The following is a 21,247-nucleotide window of genomic DNA, read 5'->3' on the forward strand; positions in this document are numbered from 1 at the left end:
GTGTCCTGGAACCTTACCTGTTTTGCTCCATTTTCTTTCCGGATGGCTCCTTTCCATCGTGCTCTCTCCTTTGCTTGCCATGCTTCCTGTAGGGTCTTCTATCTTCAGCCAGCTGGACTGCAAGTTCCTTGAAAATAGGGGCTCTAATACCTGTGGCACTGTACTGATTGGAGCAGAACAAATAAGGGGAGGGTGGATGCACAAGAGATGAGACCAAGATCAACTAAGACCCTTCCTTGACTTTCTCATGACAGCCCAGATGGAGTGTAATAAGAGTGGCTGTGGGGGGTCACCAAGGCACTGGGCCCCTTGAATAAAATATCCCAGTAATACTTTAAACAAGATTATTTATTTGAGACAGAGTTTCACTTTGTTACCCTGGGTAGAGTGCTTTGGCATCATAGCTCACAGCAATCTCCAACTCTTGGCCTCAAGTGATCCTCTTGCCTCAGCCTGCTGAGTACCTGGGACTACAGGCACCTACCACAACGCCTGGCTAGTTTTTAGAGACAAGATCTCTCTCTTGCTCAGTATAGTCTACCAAATCCTGAGCTTGAGCAATCCTATCCACCTCAGCCTCCCAGATGCTAGGATTCTAGGCATGAACCACTGAGCCCAGCCCTAGTAAAACTCTTGAAGTCACTCTTCTGGGGTGGATTAAAGAATCTGTCTAAGTAAGAGCACCTTCTAAATCATCTAAATAATGATGTTTTGACCATTTGGTATTCTGAAAAATGAAAGCCTTTGTAGACATGATTTAGAACATAGATCAGCCTTCTTCATCAGGATATTTGGGATGACTTATTAATGCTTGGGAAGGAATTTAAGAATTCTTTAAGTGATTTCCAAGTTTTCCTTCTTCTCTTTCATTCTCAGCCTTCTCACTTAGGGGACAAACACTATCATCCTAAACTGACATGGTCACTTAGTTTCCCCAAAGATAGGTGACAAACGGGCAGCCTGTGACCTTGATATACACTGTGATTTTGTTTTAATTGACCCATCTAGAACTCTATGGCTTCCCTTGAAAGTGCAAAAGCTCTTCCTCCCCTGGGTTTGCTTTCTTGGTGACAACAATCAGAATCTGCCACCCAACCCCTCCTTCTACATTACAACCCACCAGTAACTTCAGCTACCTGATCTTCTGTAGGCTGTAGAATCAGCATCATCTGTTAAAACTTGTTAAAACAAAGGTTGCTGGGCCCCACCCATCTTCTGTAAGGAAGAGGTGTCACTTCTCTATTTATGTATGTAGATAGATATACATGTGTGTGTGCATATATATTTTTTAGTATGGATTCATATATATTTTTTATTCTGTGGGTTATATTCCAATATATTATTTCCTTTTTTGCTCAAGATGTCTCAACTCTGGGCATCTGGGAGCTCTTTCAGGTTGGCTCCTGTGTCCTTTCAGTAAGTCTCCATACCGGCCCACCCTGATTTTTTTTTTTTTTTTTAGGACTTATGTTAGCACTTTTTGCTACCACAAAATGCTCCAGGTTTATCTTGTATTTTCCTGACTCTACCTCTGGAATTAATTAGTTCTCCAAGGAGCCCTGGTATCTTTTATTAGAGGAAGGTAATTAGAAACCAAGGTCTGTGTGCTAGGTGTGCTCATTGGTATTGGGTTGTCACTGCATCTAGCCTCTCTCAGTGGACAGAGCTATGAGATGTACATATGTACACTCCTTCATGCATACTTATAGACACAGATTTATTTATGCATCTGTTTATCATATATATCCTTTTAAAAAATGATCCATATGGATATCTTTAACTCTAGACCACCACTACAGGACTAATCCAGCCATGGGAAAATCAAATTTCTAATCTTTGCATAGTTTTTAAATTTAACAATAGCTCAAGAACACCTCAGGGGGGAAATAAGGAAGCTTCTTTAGATGGCTATTTTATATTACTAAAAACAACAACAAATTTCAACCTTATGCTAAGATGTCTCATGGGCAAAAATGTTGGCATATCACCATTACACATCCTTCAGTCCTTCCTAAAATCTTCCACAATTTGGAACACACAGCCTCACTGTTTCTGAAGGTGGGTAGACCTGCTTCATTTCCCTTCCCTTACAAACACAGTCTGTCTCCAGTTCTACTGAACAATGCCTATTGTACTGCTGAACTGGCACTTGTGCATTCTAAATATAAGCCAAGACACTTCTCAGAGATTACCATCAGAACTTTGCTTTACATGTGAAATTTTTATTTTGAATTCAGGTACACAATTACTCACTCAGAGAGTTAATTACACTGCCTTAGGATAGTATTAAAACAATGGTTTTAATTATTTTTCGAGGGGTTACAAAAGTAACCTGTTGTCTTGTTAGGAAGGTGAAATGACTGACTAGTTTTGAGAACTTCACAGATACAAATTAACCTTCAGCTGTGAGGGTTACCTGTGGTTCCCTCATGTTTATTCAGGAAACAATTATAGTTGGATGGGGTTCCCCTCTCTCTCCTTATACTTAACGTAAATGTAGTAGTGGTTGGATGTGTCTCCATAAACTGTTTAGAGAACTGGAATGAAAATCCAGCCAGGATGGCTCACGGGCTGCTGGAGGTGTGGCCCCTCAGTGGTTTGGAAAACATTCTGGGTTTTGAACAGCAACACCTATAATTATGGAGGCGTCATCCCTTCCATAAAGAAGAAAACAAAACAAAGAAAGCAAAGCCCTTCTACTAACAAGGTATAGTCATAGCATGTGTTCAGCCTTCTCAAAACCTGTCTGGCATTTTTTTTTCTGGCCTGGTGGGGAATATCTTCATCTTTCTTTAGCGCTCATGAAACAATACAAAGGTAAACAATTGGAGGGCAATTAGCCGTCTCTTTGGGGTAACAGGAGAGAGAAGTCACCCTGCTATTAATGTCAAGGAATTAATCACGGTTTACATAGGTGATTTGGCAGCTTAACTTTGCAAGTGGTTGAAAAACAAGGAACCAACAAAGTTTACAAAAGATGCCAGTTTGGAGAGTCCAGTAAAGCAGACACTTTGCACGACTATTTGTTAAGTGTTTGAGGCTATAGAGATTGACAGTCCTATTCTGTAATGGACTCTGTGGACTGTAGACCCCGTGCTACGGATCACCTTTCTCAAACGTAAGTGTGTGTGAGAGTCAGCTGGGTGGTTTTGTTAAAAATGCAGATTTTGATTGAGTATGTCTGGGGTGGGGCTCTGTATTTTCTACTACCCTCAGGTGGTGTCCATATCGCCGGTCAGCATAATCAATTTGCATGGCAGGGCTGTATGGTTCTAATACCAGTAGCAGGTGGGGTTGAACCGCCATACTCACTTCACCTGTCTCCAAGTTAGCACCATGTTGCATTGCAAATGCTCAGGGCTTAGGGGACTAGAACAGCTTTTTGGAATGCAGGTATTTGGCCAAACACGTCATTGTGCATTGTCATTTAGAGGGACTACAATCCACTGGGACACATGTACTCCCTATACACAGTACAGTCACCCGCAATCTCTTTTCACAAGGACAGGTATTTTTATGTTTTTAGAAAAACAAAAATATTTGCAGACCATATTTATGTGTAAAGAACTGTGTCCTTAAAAGAAAAAAAGCAGCAGGAAATTCAATCTCAGTAACTAAGGTCCTACTCTCTGGTTAGAACGACAGAAAAAGTGCATTATTGTCTCTAGATGTAATGCTGAGCCTAAGTTTTGTTGTTTGGAAAAAGTTTTAGAGCTGGAGTTGTTCACCATTCCCTGATTAGCTTTTCAAGCCACTCAGTTATCAAATCTGGATTTGTCTTAGAGTGCCTGTTAATGTTGTATACTTTAAAATAAAAGACCCCCTGCTTGTTTCTGGTGTGGACATACAGGCACATCAGAAGATGGGCTCCTCTTACCACTTAACTGTGAAGCACATGATTTTCATTAGCCATTTTTATCTTCTTGGAAGGAAACTGAGGAGTTTAAGCTTGAGAATGGTCTGCCCACGCTTGCTAACCTCCTCTCCGTGAATCCACTTTTCTCCTCTCAACTCTTCCCTTCCCGTTTCTCTGTGTTGATCCCTTCCTAGATGTCTGCCACCTCTAGGGGAAGAAGGAAGAGGGTTAAGAGGTTGACCTTGACCCTCTGTGGCCACAGCTTCTCCTCCATCTGTAAAGGAGTATGTAGGTTGGCTCTTTCTAGGAGGCTGGTAAGATGCATAATGCCTGAGGACTGGTCTTTTATAGGAAAGGGAAAGAGTGAAATGGAAATACACAGAGTCATGACCCCTGGATTCTAGTCCTTGTCCAACCACTAACCAGTTTTATTTTACCTTGGAAGGCAACTTAAATTCCCAGGCCTCAGCTTCCTCATCTGTCATTTAATATACTCAGTTATGCCCACGTTCTCGAAATGCAAGAGCTGTGGCTCTAGCATGGCATTAGGTAACACCGAATCACATGTTGATAACTGTATTCCGTATTCCCTTCAATCACCTACAGCCCTTCTGGTAGTTTAAAAAAAAAGAAAGAAAGAAAAGAAAAGTTAAAAAGAAAAGAAAGAGAAAACAAAGATTCTGATTGATGTCTTTGTCATTGGCCCATCTTAACACTTGCCACTCTTTTTAAAAAAAAAAAAAATTTATTTTAGTTTTGCCATTCTTTAACAAAGAGAACCCAGTGACTTTGTTTATAATTTATGAAGGGAGATACCAATTTCCCACTTCTAGTAGTAAAAGAAAAATAAATAAAAAGAAGATTGGTGGGCCAGCACTCACAGCTCAGAGAGTAGGGCGCTGGCCACATACATGGAGGCTGGCAGGTTTTGAACCTGGACCCACCAGCTAAAACAACAATGACAACTGCAACAATAACAACAACAAAAATAGCTGGGCATTGTGGCGGGTGCCTGTAGTCCCAGCTACTTGGAAGGCTGACATGAGACTTGCTTAAGCCCAAGAGTTTGAGGTTGCTGTGAGCTGTGACACTACAGCACTCTACCGAGCGTGACAGCTTGAGATTCTGTCTCAAAAAAAAAAAGATTGATTTAAATGAAAATATTTACTACAATTACCATAATAACTGCACTCCAATGAGTATAGCATATTAATTATTCATAAATAATTATTTTACAGATACAGCAAAAATCTAAAAAGTGGTAACTGTTGTTTAGGAAACACTGGATTAGGTGATTTTAATTTCTGTTCAACTCCTAAATTAACAAGAGCACTCAGATATCTCATTAAGTGGCAAATGGCCACTCCGGTTTCTGTTCCCCCGAATGTCCATAGATTCATTGACATAGTATTTGGCAAATGAAGTTCATGTTTAATGTATAGTTAATAGTATGTCACAGGGCACTAACATATTCCGATATCTTTGGGGAAATTTTGGCTGTCATTAACTATAATTTGCTAATTTTGCATTTACATTAGTTTTTTTCCCTGTTACTTAAAATATAATGAAATAGGGACAAGCACCTTTGCCTTGGTATAATTAAAAATAAAATTATGTCAGGAACATCTGTTTTAAAAAGGGATTTCTATTTATTTTGTCACCAAAAGGTGGCGTCCTACCCCTATGCCCTTTATTTAAAAACCTTGCTTTAATTTAACAAAAAGAAAGTTCAAGTTGATTACTGATAAAGAAATTAAAATCTCCCTCCGAATGTGAATGTAATGTGACAGTGTTGAAAATGAACAATATGTTAAGCTGCAGTTACGTTTCCTTCTAATGTAAACCAAATGGACATGGAATTCTTTAATAAGGCAGTACATTAGACAGTATCATATACAAAATTGAGTACAATGTATCATGGGATTTACAACCAGGAATTCCTTTTGTCTGCAAAACTTGTTGCTCACCTAACTTTGGCCCCACTTGCAGGTGAATGTAGAATTTAAGGCAGTTAAAATGCAGATAAGATCAGTAGCAATCTAAAGATCTTTTTAGTATGGCAATAATAGTATTTTTATTTTAAACACACTGTTAACCTGTACAATAAGATTAGGGTATGAATTTTTCTTCAGAGACTAGGGATAGAATTGTCACATTAAAATAAGTCACTACTCCCCTGAGTTATAATTCTACAACCATGCATATACCTATAAGCATACTGTATTTAGAAATTAAAAACAACTTTTTAGTAGACTGGCTACTATAGCAGTAGATTTGTTACTTTTTAAATGTCTTCCAGTGATGTCAAAGGAGTCTTGGCATACAAGAGTTAAGGAAGGTGACGTAGAACTTTCAGATCAGTGTCTAGGCCATAGTAAGCATTCATTAAATGCTAGATGTTATTACTGACAGCTTTAGACAGTGAGCTCCTCAAGGGCAGGAGCTTTATTTATTTTTGCATCCCTCAATGCCCACTACCTGGTCTAGGCACGGTAGTCACATCACTATGTATTAATGTCTTGATCAAGGCAACATGAACCCTGGCCTCTAAGAAGCTAGGACATTCTACACAAGCTAAAATACATTTATGTAAATTCTAGTCTCAAAGATTCAGTAAATAGTTTTCTCTGGATAGCATGGAAACTTGGGTAGCATGTATGCAACATGAATTCTACCAGGTTGAAATTACCTTAGCAGTCTTCCTTTTTATGACTCTACTCTGTAGCATCAGTGAATGGTTTTGTTATTATTTTTTTCTTGTGAAACAGATATGGCTTTAAAGTGGTAGCCTTATAGCTTTCCTGGAAATTGAGATTTAAATTCTCCTGTAAATGAATGTTTAACAATATTCATAAAAGTACGTTATCCAATTATAATAACCTTTTCAAGATATTTATTATTTACTACTGTGCTAGTCTCAAGACCAAAGGTACAGTATGCCTCTCTTCTCCCCCCAAAGGGAAGCACTTTGTAAGAATCCACGGGGGTGACCCTTAATATGCTCTCAGAAAGAACTGGCTGATATACCAGCCAGCCAGTACCTGGAAATGCTAGTTTGGAAGTTTGGCAGCTTCTGAGGCTATGGGCTCAAAAAAAAAATTATTTCTGTTAACAATAATAAAAGGTATAGCAGTCTAAATCACACCCTTGAAAACACAAAATCTGCTTCATTGTCAATTTGTGTTGATGAAAGTGAAAGAAATACTAGTTTCTTCTGTTTTATATATGTATATCTGTATTTTAAAACAGTTCATTCAGGCTCCTAAATTCAACTAAACTTCAAAACAACAAAAAGAAAAAAAAAAGTCTCACCTTTTCAAAGAATTGGACAAAGCATCTTGCACGTGACTGATTTGTGGGAGAGCTGGTAATTTGTGTTAACAACTGAGTGACATCCTAGCCCCTGGCGCTTTTCTAAGAGGAACCATGGCAGGAACACAGTTCCCGATGCAGCCACTTTCCACCCAAAGTGGACCTAACTGCACATTCCTACAGTGACTCTGACAAGAAAGAGGGGAGAAGCTCGTACCATAATGTAGTCTCTCCTGATTCCCCCTACAGGGGGAAAAAACCCTTCCCTAGCTGGCGGGGTTTCTGTTTCCTTGCAAACAGGGGCTTGTCCTTCTGCTGAACTTTCACCTCCCGAACTCGCCTTCTTTCATTGGACAAAGTGCAGAAAGAAAGGAGAGACCGAGGGAGGACGGGAGAGAAGGAGAAAAGGGGGTTGAAAACACCACCTCCCACCTCCTTCTCCTTCAACTGTCACTGATGGCAAAACACTTTCACTTTTAACTGGAGGAAACTCACATCCTTGCCTATCCTCTCCCCTCCCTTCTCTGTATTTTTAGCTCAGAAACCAAGCAAATAGCCATCGCATTCCCATCTTCGTCCTTAGTTGTTAACACTCTCCCTCTCATTTCTTTTCTGTGTGTGAATGGTCCCCCTTTTTCCATCTTCTGAGGAATCCCCCCTCCGCCCCCATTCCCCTTATTTTCCAGGTCTTTCCTGCCCGATCCCTCTCTTGGCAGGGACTGCTCTGGCGTTCCTTTCCTCTCTCTGGTCTGCGGGGCTCTGCCTCCCTCTCCTCTTCCCAATCCACCCTGGACACCCCTGACTCCCTCCTCCCTGGTTCCTCCTCCCCCCCAACTCACACCTCCCCCCTCGCTTTGCCAATTGCGATTTTTTTTCCTTCCAGCCCTGTTGTTTACCCAGCAGGTGGATGTGACGTCAGGGACGCACAACAGCAAAAAATAACAACATCTCCCTCCGCGACGAGTTGGCCTCTCTCGCGCGCCTTATTTATTTATTTGTTCCGGGATGTCGCGGGGGGGAAGGGGGTGGGCGCCGGCGCCCCAGTAGCCAGAGAAGGGGAGGCAGCTCGCCCTCTGGGGGTACTGGGGACTTTCCGGGTGCGTGAGGCGGAGAGGGGAGCCTGGCAGAAGCCTGCGGGCCGGGCTGGGGGGCGCCCCCGGCCCGGCGCTGTCCGTGCCTCTGCCGCCGCCACTGGCGCTGGCTGGGCTCCGGGAAGCTAGTCCGGAGCGGAGGAATCTATTGTTATTTATTGTGTGGCGGCTGCATGCTGTACTCGCGGCGGCCCGGCCCTCGCCCGGGAGTGCGTGTGTGCGCGCGTGTGCGCGAGTGTGTGTGCGCGAGTGAGTGTGTGCGCGGGGTGCGCGCGCGGGCGGGAGTGGGCGCGCGCGGGGAAAGGCCCGAAAACACCTTAGTTTGCACCGAGAGACCATTTGCAGCGGGTGAGTTTGTATTTTTCCATTTCTGCTCCACTTTTTCCCAAGCAGCCTCCTGCCTTGTTTCCGCCACTTTAAACAACAACAACAACCAGCACAAAAAAAAAAAAAAAGGAAAGAAAAAAGAAAAAAAGGAAAAAAAAACTACTTTCCACCTCCAGGCTCCACGTGCATCTCCCCCAGCCCTCCCCTCTCTTCCTTTCCCCGCTGGGTCTGGGCCCAGGCTCTGGAATGGGTGGGGGCTGTAGGCCGGCGCGCGGGTGCCGGGAGCTCCGGTGGCGCCCGCACCCTTTAGGTTTATTTGCATAAGTCAAATGGGGGGGGGCGTTGGCGGCTGCGTGAGGCTAAATTGCCTCCCCCAGGCCCCTTCACGCCTCTCTTTCCTTTCTCCATGATCGCCCGGGGGAGAGAAATCAATAAGCCCAGGCCTCCTGTCGCAACTTTCGGTGCCCGGTGTTGGCGTCGGGTAGCTGCTGGGGCGCGGGGCGGGTGCGGGGCCCAGGTCCGGGCCGCGGCGGGAGGGGGCGCGAGCTGGGCGCCTTCTGGGCCCAAAGTTTGGACTTGGAGTAAACTTTTTCCCTTCCTCCTCCGCTGGTGTCTGCCCCCTCGGTGCCCTTGGGCTATCCCGGAGGCCCCAGCAGACTGACTGGGGACGCCTGGCCCTGGGCTCCGCACTGAGAACTTCCCGGGTGCCACGCGCGCCTTGCCCCAACGCTAGTGGCGGGGAAGCTCTCTTGCCGGCCCCTCTGAGTCCAGAAAACTCAAAACGCACACCTGCGCACACCCAGCCAGACGCACACCCCACGCGCGCTGGGTCCCCATGGCCCTAATTCCCCAACATGCGCCCGTAATAGCTTTGGCCAGATCCGCGGGTGGGCGTGGGAGCAGGGTGAGCTGCTAGGAGTTGCCACGCGGTAATCCCTCTCCCACCACCATCCATTTTCTGATTTTACCCCCCTCTTAAGACTGGGGAACGGGGTAATTTCCCAAGTCCGGATCTGTCCTGCGACGCGCGCGATTCCCCGCGTTCTTCTGGCCCTGTACTGGCGGCTGCTGGTTCTCTGTCCCTCGTCTGCGCGCAGCCTTCCTTCCGAACTCCCGGCGCTCTATTCCTGTCCCGCAGACACGACTCCTCGGAGCCAGTGAGCCGAAGCGGCGTGCGCTTCGGGTGGGGACCTCGGCGGCGGCGGCGGCGCCGGCAGTCAAGGAGTTTGCCAGTTGCCGCGGGGTCGCGGTCATTTGCTGCCTCCGCCTCCCCTCGCCCCCGCCTCCCGCCTCCCTCCTACTCTGACAGCGTCGCGCTCGGAAACTTAGATTCCTTCTCCTTTTTGGCCCTCGACAATCCCCCCCTCCCCACCTGTTGTGAGCTCCGCCTTGGTCCCAGGAGACAGGCGGTGACACACATGGGCACCGGGGAGCTCGGAGCCCAGAAACAAAGTCGCATGTCCCCTTCCCAAGAGTTTGCTTCGAAATCGCTGTCTGCACCCCCTATTCCCGCGCAGCGCCCGCCCCCTGTGAGAATAAGGACTAAATAAACAGTTGTAACTCCAAACCTTGCGCCTGCGACCGTATCCCTATCCCACCCCCTTCCTCTGTTCCTCCCCCCTCCTTTCTGTTGTTGCAACTTTGTAAGATCCTGGGGAAGGTGCTGAGACTTTGGCTCGGGCCAATTTCCCGATCTCGGGAGCCTTGCAGGGATTCCCTGAGCCGCATCCTCTTCTCCACGCGCACTCGCGGGTCTTCCAAGCCTGCTGCCCTCTGTGTCTTGGCCCCTCGGCCTACTCACCCGGCCCATCCCCTGCATTTTCCCCTAGCCTGCACGGGGAAGGCTTGCTGAGGGTCGCCCCGGTTTCTTGTCGACTGCAGAACCCGAAAGTTTGCGAGAAGAAAAGAGCGCGCGGCAAGAGAGCGGGCAAGGGGCAGCGGCAGCGGCGCCGGGGACCATGGTGCTGCCGGCGCCTCCTCCGCGGGCGTGAAGGCGGCGCTCCCACTCCACCCTACACTCCGCGGGTAAGTCGAGGCGGCTTCGGGCGCTGGGGCAAGGACGCGGGCGGGGGTACGGGGGCAAGAGATACCGGAGAGCCCCAGATTGCGCCAGGGACTCTCCGTCTGCCAGGAGCCAGCCTGGGCGACGAGACCATAGCGTTAAGGTGCCGGGAACAAGGAATGTGCCCATCCTGAAGCCGGTAGGTGCTTTGGAATACTGGACTTTTCCCTTCTTTTTTCCCCTCCTTCTTTCCTAAATCCAAAAATCCGGAAATCAAAGTTTAGCATAGACTGTGAAGTGCTCCGATAAAATACGGTGACATCTCTTGCCCCCCCTTCTCACCGCACTCCCCCTTATAACTATTAATTATTTCCAAGTCATTGTGTCCAAATACCTTTGCTGGCTGATTACAAAGTGTATTGATTTAGTCTGGGCTCATCCTACGCGTTCGTCTTAATTCATTTTCTTTTTCTCGACCTGAAGACCCAAAATGAAACTTGTTTCTTCCTCTTCTCTCCTTCCCCGCCACCAAGCCGTCATCTGTGAGGGTTGGGCAGAATGATGAAATTAATATAAACATTTCATTTGATTGCGTTTGAGCTTCTCCAGTCCACTTCTGGGGGGCTGGGGTTGCTCTCCTGTCTGGTCACAGGTATTTTCTGAGTTAGGATTTTCTCTTCTTTTTTTCTTTTTCTTCTTTCATTTCTTTCTTTCTTTCTTTCTTTTTTTTTTTTTTTTTTTGTTACTGCTTTTTAAACAAGAATGCTGCAGGAGCATTCTGGATTCCCTCTGCAAGGAGCCTATATATTCAATCCCTCTACACTTCACCATTGCTTGTCCCGAGACTTGAAGCTTTAGGACCTGCACAATAGCTGATTTACAAAGACCTCAAGAATGTTTAAGGAATTTTTCTACTACTGAAATATATTGGAAAAATGTCTACAAAATTTTTACATTCCGTCTCATCTCCCTCGCTCTGTTTTTTCCACACTGAGAATCAATTTGGAAAGAGATGTTTAAACTAGAATTTGAAAAGAAATTGTAAAAGACTTCAGGTGTTTTCTACCCAGGGGTCGCCGGCATAATTGAGACTTAGGAGTTTTGGCTATATTTTCTGTTCCAGAGGGAAATATATGTTTTGTTTTTTTTTTTTTTTAAAGAATTCCATTGGAGTTTTGATTCTCAAAGTGGAAATACCCATCTCTTTGAGTCCAGGAGAAGAAAACTGGGCTCACAGTTTCAGAAATTTTGAATGGTTTTTTCCCTCCTCTCTGTTTGAAATGTCTCATAATTAAAGAGCATGAAAAATATAAAAAGGAACTGAACTAGTTACCATTCAAAAGGTGTCAGCTAAAATCTCATTGCAAAGGGGGAAAAAAGGTTTAACATCTTGCCACTGGCTACATCCACCATCCCCCTTAGACTTTGGATTAGTCATTGTATGAGACAGAGAGAAAAAAAAATCACTTTTTTTTTTTTTTTTGAAAAAGTAAACAGCCCCCAACTGCTGAACCTTGACAACCCAAATTAAGGAAGCAGGAGAGATCAAACAGAACTGCTGCTGGGTTGTTGTCAGGAGCTGCTACACCGAGAACCCTGGACTGTTCCATCAAGCAGCAAGGCTACATGTTCACTTATGCAGAAATGGACCATTGCAAATGCTGATCTGTGCTGTGCAAGTGTAGGCTCACTTGAAGGGAAAGACCCAGCCCCTCTCTGGCAACATTTAAGATCCCTGTGGATGCCGAGTTGCTGTGTAAAGTATTTATTTTTTAATGCATCTTTCTTTATGAAGAGAATGCATCCAAAAAGGTATAGAAAGAATATTAAGACATCCAGAGGCTGTCTTGCTACCCAGTACTGTGCAGTGGAATTCTTTTTACCAACGTTAAACTCCTACACTAGAGTTAGATAACATTTTCTCACATCGAGTTTAGAAGATCTGCCTTGTCAGGGAAGCCAAGGTTTTGTATGTGAGGGTTTAAATCTGATGTGAAGCTCAAAAAAAAAAAAAAAAAAAATCCCTGGTGATGAAGTTTTGTGTCAGCCCACTCTTGGAATTTAAAAAGGCGAGAGGGAGCAGACTCCAGATTAGACATAACCTCCTTTTTTAGATTGACATTCAGCATGACCACGTTGCTACTTTTATTCAAGTTCTCTGTAACTTGTCCTTGCTTGTTGTCTAGGAAAGTTTAACTGCTTTACATTTTTAAAGGGAGTAGTAACAGTAATTACTTTAGCATTTTGTTTTCACAGGTTTATCAAAGTGTAATGAAAGAAACATCAACTATTTAAATTAACTGTCTCAAATTAAGGGTTTATATTGCTAGAGATGTCTCTAAGATTTTGTGTTTATATTTAAATCCTGGAATATAAACTGTGTAACACTTTTTTTTCCTGCTATAAACTATCCCCAAATTAAATGTCATTTTTAATTAAGTAGAACAAAGTAGGAAGTAGGATAAGTAAACACATACAGAAAAATTAAAATAATTGTCATTTAAGGATTAGACTTTTAATTAACGACTGTGGGTCACGTAGTAAGCACTTTATATTTTTTTTTATAAGCCAGTTTCATAACCATGATACACAACAGTGTTTCAAAGTCTGTAGCTTTCATTGGATGTATCTATTGTATAATTAAGCAATGTGAGTTAAACATACACATGGATGCTATTAGGCAATTTTCTGTAATATGTAATGTTTTTTAAAAGCTGTAAATATTTTGTAGTTAAGTCATTTGTACTAACAATAGTAGAAGTTAACCGAGTTAACATGGAACCTAGACATGGTTTTCTGCTACTGAGTTTCTTCGCTTTTTTTGAGACTATATCCCTGGCCTTGGAAATTTGCATCTTAGGCTCTGTCTAAGGGTATGTCTGTTTTCAGCAGTTGTTTAAATTAACAGAAGAATTGTGATATTTCCCAAATATATTTATATCACAGCACATTCAATGCCAAAATTAAGAAAAGGAAGGGAGAATATAGCAGATGTGACAACTTCTTTTGAACCCAGCTTCCTCTTTGCAGCCAATCTTATTGTGCATATTTATTTGGTTTTCATGTTTAACTTAAGACTTAAAACCCAACTTTGAAACATTATTTTATGAGATTCTGCATCACAAAAAAGTGTGTATTTAGACAAGGTTAGGCATTATGGTACTGATCACATTTCAGTGTGAATGCCAAGACTATTTACAGGGTATAGCGAGAGTTTGGTCTTTGAAAAATAATTTTACATACACATTAATAAAGCCTAAATAGATTTCAGGCTGTCAGGAAAAAAATAAATTTTGTTTATGATTCAGTTACTTTAAGGTACTTACATTAAAGAAACTCATTTAACCCCTGACTGAAGAGCATTAAGTGGGGAGGGAAACCCTCCAAAGAGCTCCCACTGCCCTTTGCTCTCCTGATAATCTTAAATTACTACGATTTAATTGCAACTTCAAGGTACTGAGAATGAGCTGTTTCTCTGTAACTGAGAAAGGGTAGATTCTGGCCAGAATGTGGCTAGATTTACACAGGTGGTATTTTTGTTCATCCAAAGGAAAAAAAAATTAATTTTTGCTAAGGGCTTTTTCCTTTCCTTTTTATCCTGTTAGATGTTACACTCCCTTTGTAGATTTCAGTTATAGTAAATGTCATTTTTGCTAAGCCAGCAATATTGGCCTTTTTTAAAAATGTATTTTTAAAAATCCGGAATGTATTAAGCTCTCAAGTAGGTAGGAGTTTACTTTTTAAGGAAAAAAAAAAAAAAACTCAAGAGAAGCATCTGCTGAATAGGTAGGCAAACTTTATAGGTGGGCCAACATATACGTCTGTTCTTTGCAGGAGATTTTTTTAAAGTGATGGTAGTCAGTCACCCACCAGGTGATCAAACACTGAGTTTGTGTGACAAGCCAGCAAGCCAAGTAAGTTTGCACTCGGGCCCATGTATTTTCTAAATGATCTTTCTTGTGATTTGTTACTCTAGTCCACAGGCCACTTTGCTATACATGTGCTATCCAAGCAGCCATCTTAAACTGATTTTAAACATAATTTCTGTTCTGCAGCACTTGGATGAATTAAGGTTAAAGGTGCCAAAAGCTGAAACAGCAGCAGGCCATAAGATGAGGCAAGTTCCTGAAACGGGTGCTTCTGGCCAAATTTGGGGTATCTTATGCATGACAGTTTCTTTCTTTTTTTTTTTTTTTCCTGGGATGTTTAGAGTTTATTTCAATGTGCATGTGACCATGTGCTTAATGGAAATTAAGCAGATTTGGTATGTGTTGCCAACCCTAAAAATAAATATTATAAGAAATGTTTGAGTTCAAGGAGTGCTTTGCTTTTGCGTGCAATAGATAATGTTCTTGCAATTAGGGCTTCACGGCTAGTATTCTGCAGAGAGGAAGTACGGTGGGGAAAGTGCATAGCAGTCGGGAAAGACAATTAGACAGCGTTCTTTGTGTCTTTAATAAATTATTCTTATTAATTACAGCCGGTTTGTGCGAAGGCATTTTTCAATGCCTTGTTTAGAAGTCAGATCCCATTCATGAGAAGGTCGTGCCAGAAGTTCTGTCCTTTTTTTTTGCACTGCTGTTTTACCTAGTCGTGAAATATGTGGACCAGATTGGCTTGTGGATGTCTCTGCAAAACTTGTTTTTCTTTTTGTGATCACCTGATGCCAGTGTTTAATATATGCCCTGCCTTGTGCACAACAGGTGTTTGTTTGGGAGTTTTTTTATGAGACTTGAAGTGAGAAAAACTGTTTCCTATGTAGCCAGCCACTGAGAGAACCAGCTGCCGAGAAGGAAGAGCCCAGCACCTGAGCAGGTGTAAATGGGACTTGCTCACGCCTCTCTAAGCTATTTCGTTCGAAAAAGAGGGTGGGGGGGGGTCTTAGTGTAGTGCCATGAAATTTACAATTAAATTGTAATAATTTCAGATTATTGGGAGAGCGCAGAGGGCAGTAGGAGCTTTTTAGTGCTTTGGTCTTGATGCTGAAGGCTGCTCAGTGGTGGAGTTAAATTAGTTCCTTCAGTCTTGAGTACTTAAAGTAACTAAATCGTAAACAAAATTTATATTAGATCCTGACAACTAATAATCTATTTAAATTACATTAAAGTATCTGGGCAAAAATTTAATTAAAGACAGAAGTACTGTCAAGCCCTGTAAATATCTTGACAGGTCTACTCAAATGGAACTGATATCACGAAATATTTACATATGTCTGGTGTGTTCGGGGCATCTCAGCAGTGCCTGTGCAAAGCTAATTGTACTTTCTTTCCAAATAACATTTTAAATAAAACAGTGGGGTTTTTTTTTTAAGGAACATGAATACATACAAAATCGTGTTCCAGTGTTCTATTTATTGTTTACTTCTCTGTTCTCAGGATCATGTTGTGATAGTTTATTTCCTCAAACTGCTGCTAATGCAGATAAACAGCTGAAGTGGAGGGATTGTTGAATAGCAAGCTTATGTCATTCTGTTTGATTTCAACAGTTTGAAGATAAATCAGAGGCCAGCATGTTATGGGACGATTTATTGAAGGGGAAAAGGCATTAGCAGTTGGCATTATTGGACCCCTCTTTATATTACATAGAATAGATTTGCTTAAGGAGGGACAAAGATTTTCTCCTAAATTTTGTATTTGGATACATATTTATTTATTGCTAGTGAGTCAGGTGGACATTTCCATTTTGCCAGATTCACAGATTTTAGCTAATTTTGTGATCTACTTCATTTATTAGGACACTGAATAATATTTCTAGCATCAGACTCAAATACTGAATTTCCCAAGTGTCTTTTTCTCCCTTCCACCTGTGACCTTCTCTGCTCCAGGTTGCCTACCTGTGAATTAGGGCTCATACTAACAGCTGGAGGTATGTTCTTTGAGCATAGTTATTTACTTATACAGGGCACAGGGGTCCTCAAACTTTTTAAACAGGGGGCCAGTTCACTATCCCTCAGATCGTTGGAGAGCCGGACTGTGGGTCCCAGGACTAGTCAGCTGCTAAGTGGTGGCAAAAACACCTGGCGGGCTGGATTAATGTCCTTGGTGGGCCGCATGTGGCCCGCAGGCCATAGTTTGAGGATGCCTGTTTTAAGATATTGGTGCTCTTGGGACAATGACCACATCCTTTGCAGAGGAGTATGTAGTGTGAGTTTTGAGTTTCTCCTGCCTTAGTGCATGGCCTCTCAGTGGGTCATGCCCGAACAGTGGTGCTGATGGCTTTGCCTCCTGGGAGTAGGTGAGCACAGAGATGGAGGTGGATGCCTCCCTGAAGTGGAAAGCGGTTGCACTTGGTTCTAATACATCCGGTTTTAAAGTTTGTTGCTCACTTGCATCCACATCAGTGTGCATGTGTATGTGTGTGTGTGTAGTAGTTACTAAAATACAAATGATTGAATTAGAATTTTTGCTGACATGGGGATGCACACTGATAAGAAACTTCCCCTAATTCTGATGCTCCCTAAACAGAGACCCATGGATCAAGGTGATTTATTCTGCTATATATTCTACAACTGAAATCTCTATATGCACTTGCATTTAACCAATTACTTTTTTTTTTTTTTTTTTTGCTTTACCTTGAGGCCCATCCTGTGTTGCATTTAATGTATTTGGATTTTCATCATGAATGAATGCTGGTGGTTTTTAACCATGCTTAAGCATTGGAATCACAGTATCTTCCAAACATAGACACAGTTGCACAGCTCTTGGGCACGCCATAATTGGGGTGGGGACATCGTTTGTGTTTTAAAACAGCACTCCACATGACTCTGATGCCCATTAAAGTGGGAAAAGTGGACTCCTCCATGATCAGTGTTGGAGGAATGCCTACAACCCTTCATAACGGGGTAATTGAACTCCTTGTGAAACCTAAGAGAGGAATGTGGGCTCCCCTTTCAGAGTCAAGCACAAAAAGAAACATTGGATACTTAGAGAAACAGAGGCAGAAAAGGAGCCACACATTTCAAGGAAGTGGTAGGAACAACCTGAAACATTGGTAGTTTTCACCAAATATCAGATATTTCCTTTCAAATTATGCCTCGCTTGCATCTATGTTTCCCAATGGAGGTTGTCACGTTGTAGCTACCAATTAGTGTCAAATGGCCTTCTGGCCCTTTTTTTCCTTTTCTCTGAGTATTCCATCTTAATTTTAAAATCTTAACTGTTTGCTCATTAGATTAACCCTGCTGGCACAAGTGTTTTGATTTCCCTGAGCATCCTGGGAAATTCTGTTGTTGAATGTGATGAGGCATGCACAAATGTTTGTGGAAATAGCGTAGCCAACAATGCCACACAAATAAAGAAAGCAGAATCCTAAGAATGCATCCTACAAAGATTATGAAATAAAGGAAGATGAAATGGTAAGGAGGCTTGTTTAAATATTCAGGGCTTCAGCTAAAGATCTAACCAGTAAGATCAAAAGAGTTATTTAAATAAAAGTTGTACAGACATTTTTCATCTGTATTAGTGATGTGCTTTTTGAAATTACCCAGTAATAAAGTGTCCCAAGTACCCGCACCTAATTTTTAATTTCCATTTTGACTTTGGGTGTGGCTTTATTTTAATAGCTGCTAAAACACTGGCAATTGTTTTTATGTTTAGAGCTTCACAGTTGCTTTGGCTCAACTAGGTTCGGGTGGCATTGGAGATAGTCCTATAATATGAAGTTCTTTTTTTTCTATTCATACCCCGAAGCACTTTAAAAAAAAATTTCTGATGGACAAAGTTTCAAAATGACAGTGTCTCTACCACAGAATAAAGAATTTCTATAGAAGATGAAAAACAGAACTGATTGAAAAAATAGAAGGTGGAATGGTAAAGGACACAAAGTATTCCTGCTGTCACTGGTGATCCTCAGCCTGATGTTAAACCATTCTGCCCTGTTTGTAGAAAGGATGTTAATCATATCATTAAGAAAGGTTAAGTAATTAACTGATATTTCATTAGGGAATCAATGACAGACCCTGTATTAGTGATGCGTTATAGAAATTTTCTAATAGAACGTTTTTTCCTTTTTTGGAAGAAAGCTGGTTGAGCCTGGGGCATCTTGAGAAAACCTTGTTGTCCATGTGCAACTTTAAATAATTTTTTTTGGGGGGGGATAGTCTATTAAAAGAGAAATTCGTTCAGTCTCAGCTTTGCTTTTGTGGGGTCCTCCAGGCATGTTGTTGCAGACCTGCTGCTGTTTGCACGCCATCCCTGGGTTTAAGGAGGGTTCAGCCGCTTAGCTGTGCTCCTCTTATTTTCTAAATAATGGCTCTTGCAGCAGCGTGGTGCATGTTGACAGTAAACTTGCAGCCGTGACTTTGGTAAGCTTACAACAAATTCTTATACTTGTAGAAGCAAGTCATCCTTTTTGCTGCTGACTTGGGGTGCTTCTCGCTTTTGTCTCTCTGTCCTTATGGCAACTACAGCACAAAGTTTAAATATTCTGGCGTGGGGTGGGTGGGAGCTGCGGGACTTTCTACCTGGCAAAAGTTCTCCTTTCTCTGATAGCCCTTTGTTCTGAATTCACACAAAAGGTACGCTCTTAGCTTGTTCTCCCTGGTGCGTGTATTCACGTCAACTCAAAATTAAGAAGATCCTTAAAGAGAGGTCTCATTCCTTTTGTTTGTTTTTGTTTTGTTTTGCCTAGGAAGCAGGGCAGTCACTTTCACTGAGTATAGACAGTATTTCTGTGTTAGAGATGACTTTCCCATAGCAGAGTACCGAGGTTAATGAATTCTTTAAATATAAGGTAACAATGTGCACTTCTGAAAACAGTAGAAATGGACTTTATACTGGGATGCAGGGTTTCAGTATTTGTAACCATGTTGAATAAAATGGGATGCCTTGGCCTCAAGCACTTTGATCTTTGAGTTGAGATCAAGTCTACTTTCTTACCTTTTTGAGGAAAGAAATCAGGCAGATATTTACAAAGCTATTTATCTTAGAACTGTGTGCTTATATTTTTCAGTCTTTGTTGTGAAATATGTAAGACACACAAAAGGAACAAAGGTAATTCAGTGAGCACCTGTGCACAGGTAGCCTCTCTCCAGAAAGAACACGTTGCCTGTCCAGTTGAAGAGGCTCCTGAAAGATCCCTCGTGTCACCTCTGTCCTTCTCTCTCTGTCCTTACTTTGCCACTATTCTTAGCCAGCTGGTTTTCATCCCATGCGGTTCTTTATATTTTTAATACATTTATGTGTACAGTATTCCCCCAAATATAGGAGTTTGTTTTGCACGGTCAAGTTTACACTGATATCCTACTGTATGCATTCTTTAGTAACTTGCTTTTTTTTTTTTATTACACAGAGTTAGTAAAATTTATCCCTGTGGATACATGTAGCTGTAGCTTATTCATTTTTCCCTACGAATGAACCTTTTAAAGGTTCTTTAATTCAAGACAAATTCTTTAAAATTGAACCTAAAATCGAGCAGCATTCTGCAGAACCCTACATTGAAAATTTAGGGTACATACGAAATCATCAGTCCTGACTTGAATCTCATAATTTGTTCATTTGTTAGTGTTTTTAGGGGGGAAAAAAGAGAACTTGAAAAATCTCAACCATATATCAAGGAATTTAATTTTTAAAAAATAATCTATCAAGTGGCTGATCTTTTACATTAAGGAAATAAAAAAAAAAAAAACAGGCAAAGCATTCATTTGAAGGAGCCTAGCCATTTTCTCATTCTTATTTAAAGACTTGGCTTAGAACTTAACATTACATATGCAGGGTAGCGAGTTAAAAAGCGATGTTTAATTAACAGGCGCTTTATACTTCTGTATCCTTGTTATGATATAACACCTTGTTCTTCAGTGTAGAAAGTGATTTCTGCATATTTTAAAGGACTGGCATCTTTATGGTAAGAAAGCCATATAAATAAAGATATACTTAGATGAAAATCGGAACATGTTTTTAAAATAGTGTGTGTCTACTTTCATCTCTGTTATCAAACTTGCTGCATAAGCCAGTATTGATGCTCTGTGATTATGCTAATGACCAAGAGAACCAATGATGCGAGACTAGATGAAATCAGTGGTATAATCGGAGAAAGTTATCAGTTTTTTTGTCATTAAGTATTAGTGATAAATAATACACTGTTCATTCTGAGTAGATAGAACATATTTAATTCTGATGTACAGAGTTTCAATTTAGTCAGGCTCATTGCTGAATAAAATGATAATCTTTTGTAATTGAAGGGGAAAGAGAAAAGGCATTTGTGTCTTTGGCCTGGCTAACTCACTCAGACCATCTAGAAATGTTTACCTTGACCAGCCAGGGAAGATTGGAAAAACTTTATTTATTTATTTATTTTTTCCCTCCTAGACAACTTGGTTATTTGTGCTGATATTTTATTAGGAATATCCAATATTCAGTAAATCACATAAATGACCAGAGATGTTAAACAAAATGACTCTCCAGGTAGATAAGTGTTTCCCTGAAGAGTGGGGAAAAACAGAAACAAGGGGGAGGGTTCGGGCAGTGTTCTTTTTAAATGACCGGTCTGTGTTAAACAGAGACTCTTAGTCAGTGTTACCCATTCAACAGCAGTTTAATTTTTAAAAAATGAGTTTTTCATATCAAGTAAGGTTATACTTGGTAATGGTTTATTTAAAGAGACGTAATCCTTGTAACTTCCCGCATCTTTTTCTAGTTCCTGAAACCTGGTGGAAGAAATACT

The 21,247-nt window shown here is 41.9% G+C and overlaps 1 protein-coding gene across 4 annotated transcripts in view; it reads left to right on the forward strand.

Annotated features, from left to right (window-relative positions):
* The first annotated feature begins 8,412 nt into the window (after positions 1 to 8,412).
* Positions 8,413 to 21,247, forward strand: part of FOXP1 (forkhead box P1) — a 610,533-nt gene continuing 597,698 nt past the window's right edge. For all 4 annotated transcript variants that reach the window (XM_023510637.1, XM_012802528.2, XM_012802529.2 and 1 more), the window contains exons 1-2: positions 8,413 to 8,607; positions 10,468 to 10,611. The gene's annotated coding sequence lies outside the window, so the exon portion shown is untranslated. The remainder of the gene's footprint in view (positions 8,608 to 10,467; positions 10,612 to 21,247) is intronic.

This window comes from Otolemur garnettii, unplaced genomic scaffold (assembly GCF_000181295.1).
Source record: "Otolemur garnettii isolate 467f Iridium unplaced genomic scaffold, OtoGar3 scaffold00015, whole genome shotgun sequence".
NCBI lineage: Eukaryota > Metazoa > Chordata > Mammalia > Primates > Galagidae > Otolemur > Otolemur garnettii.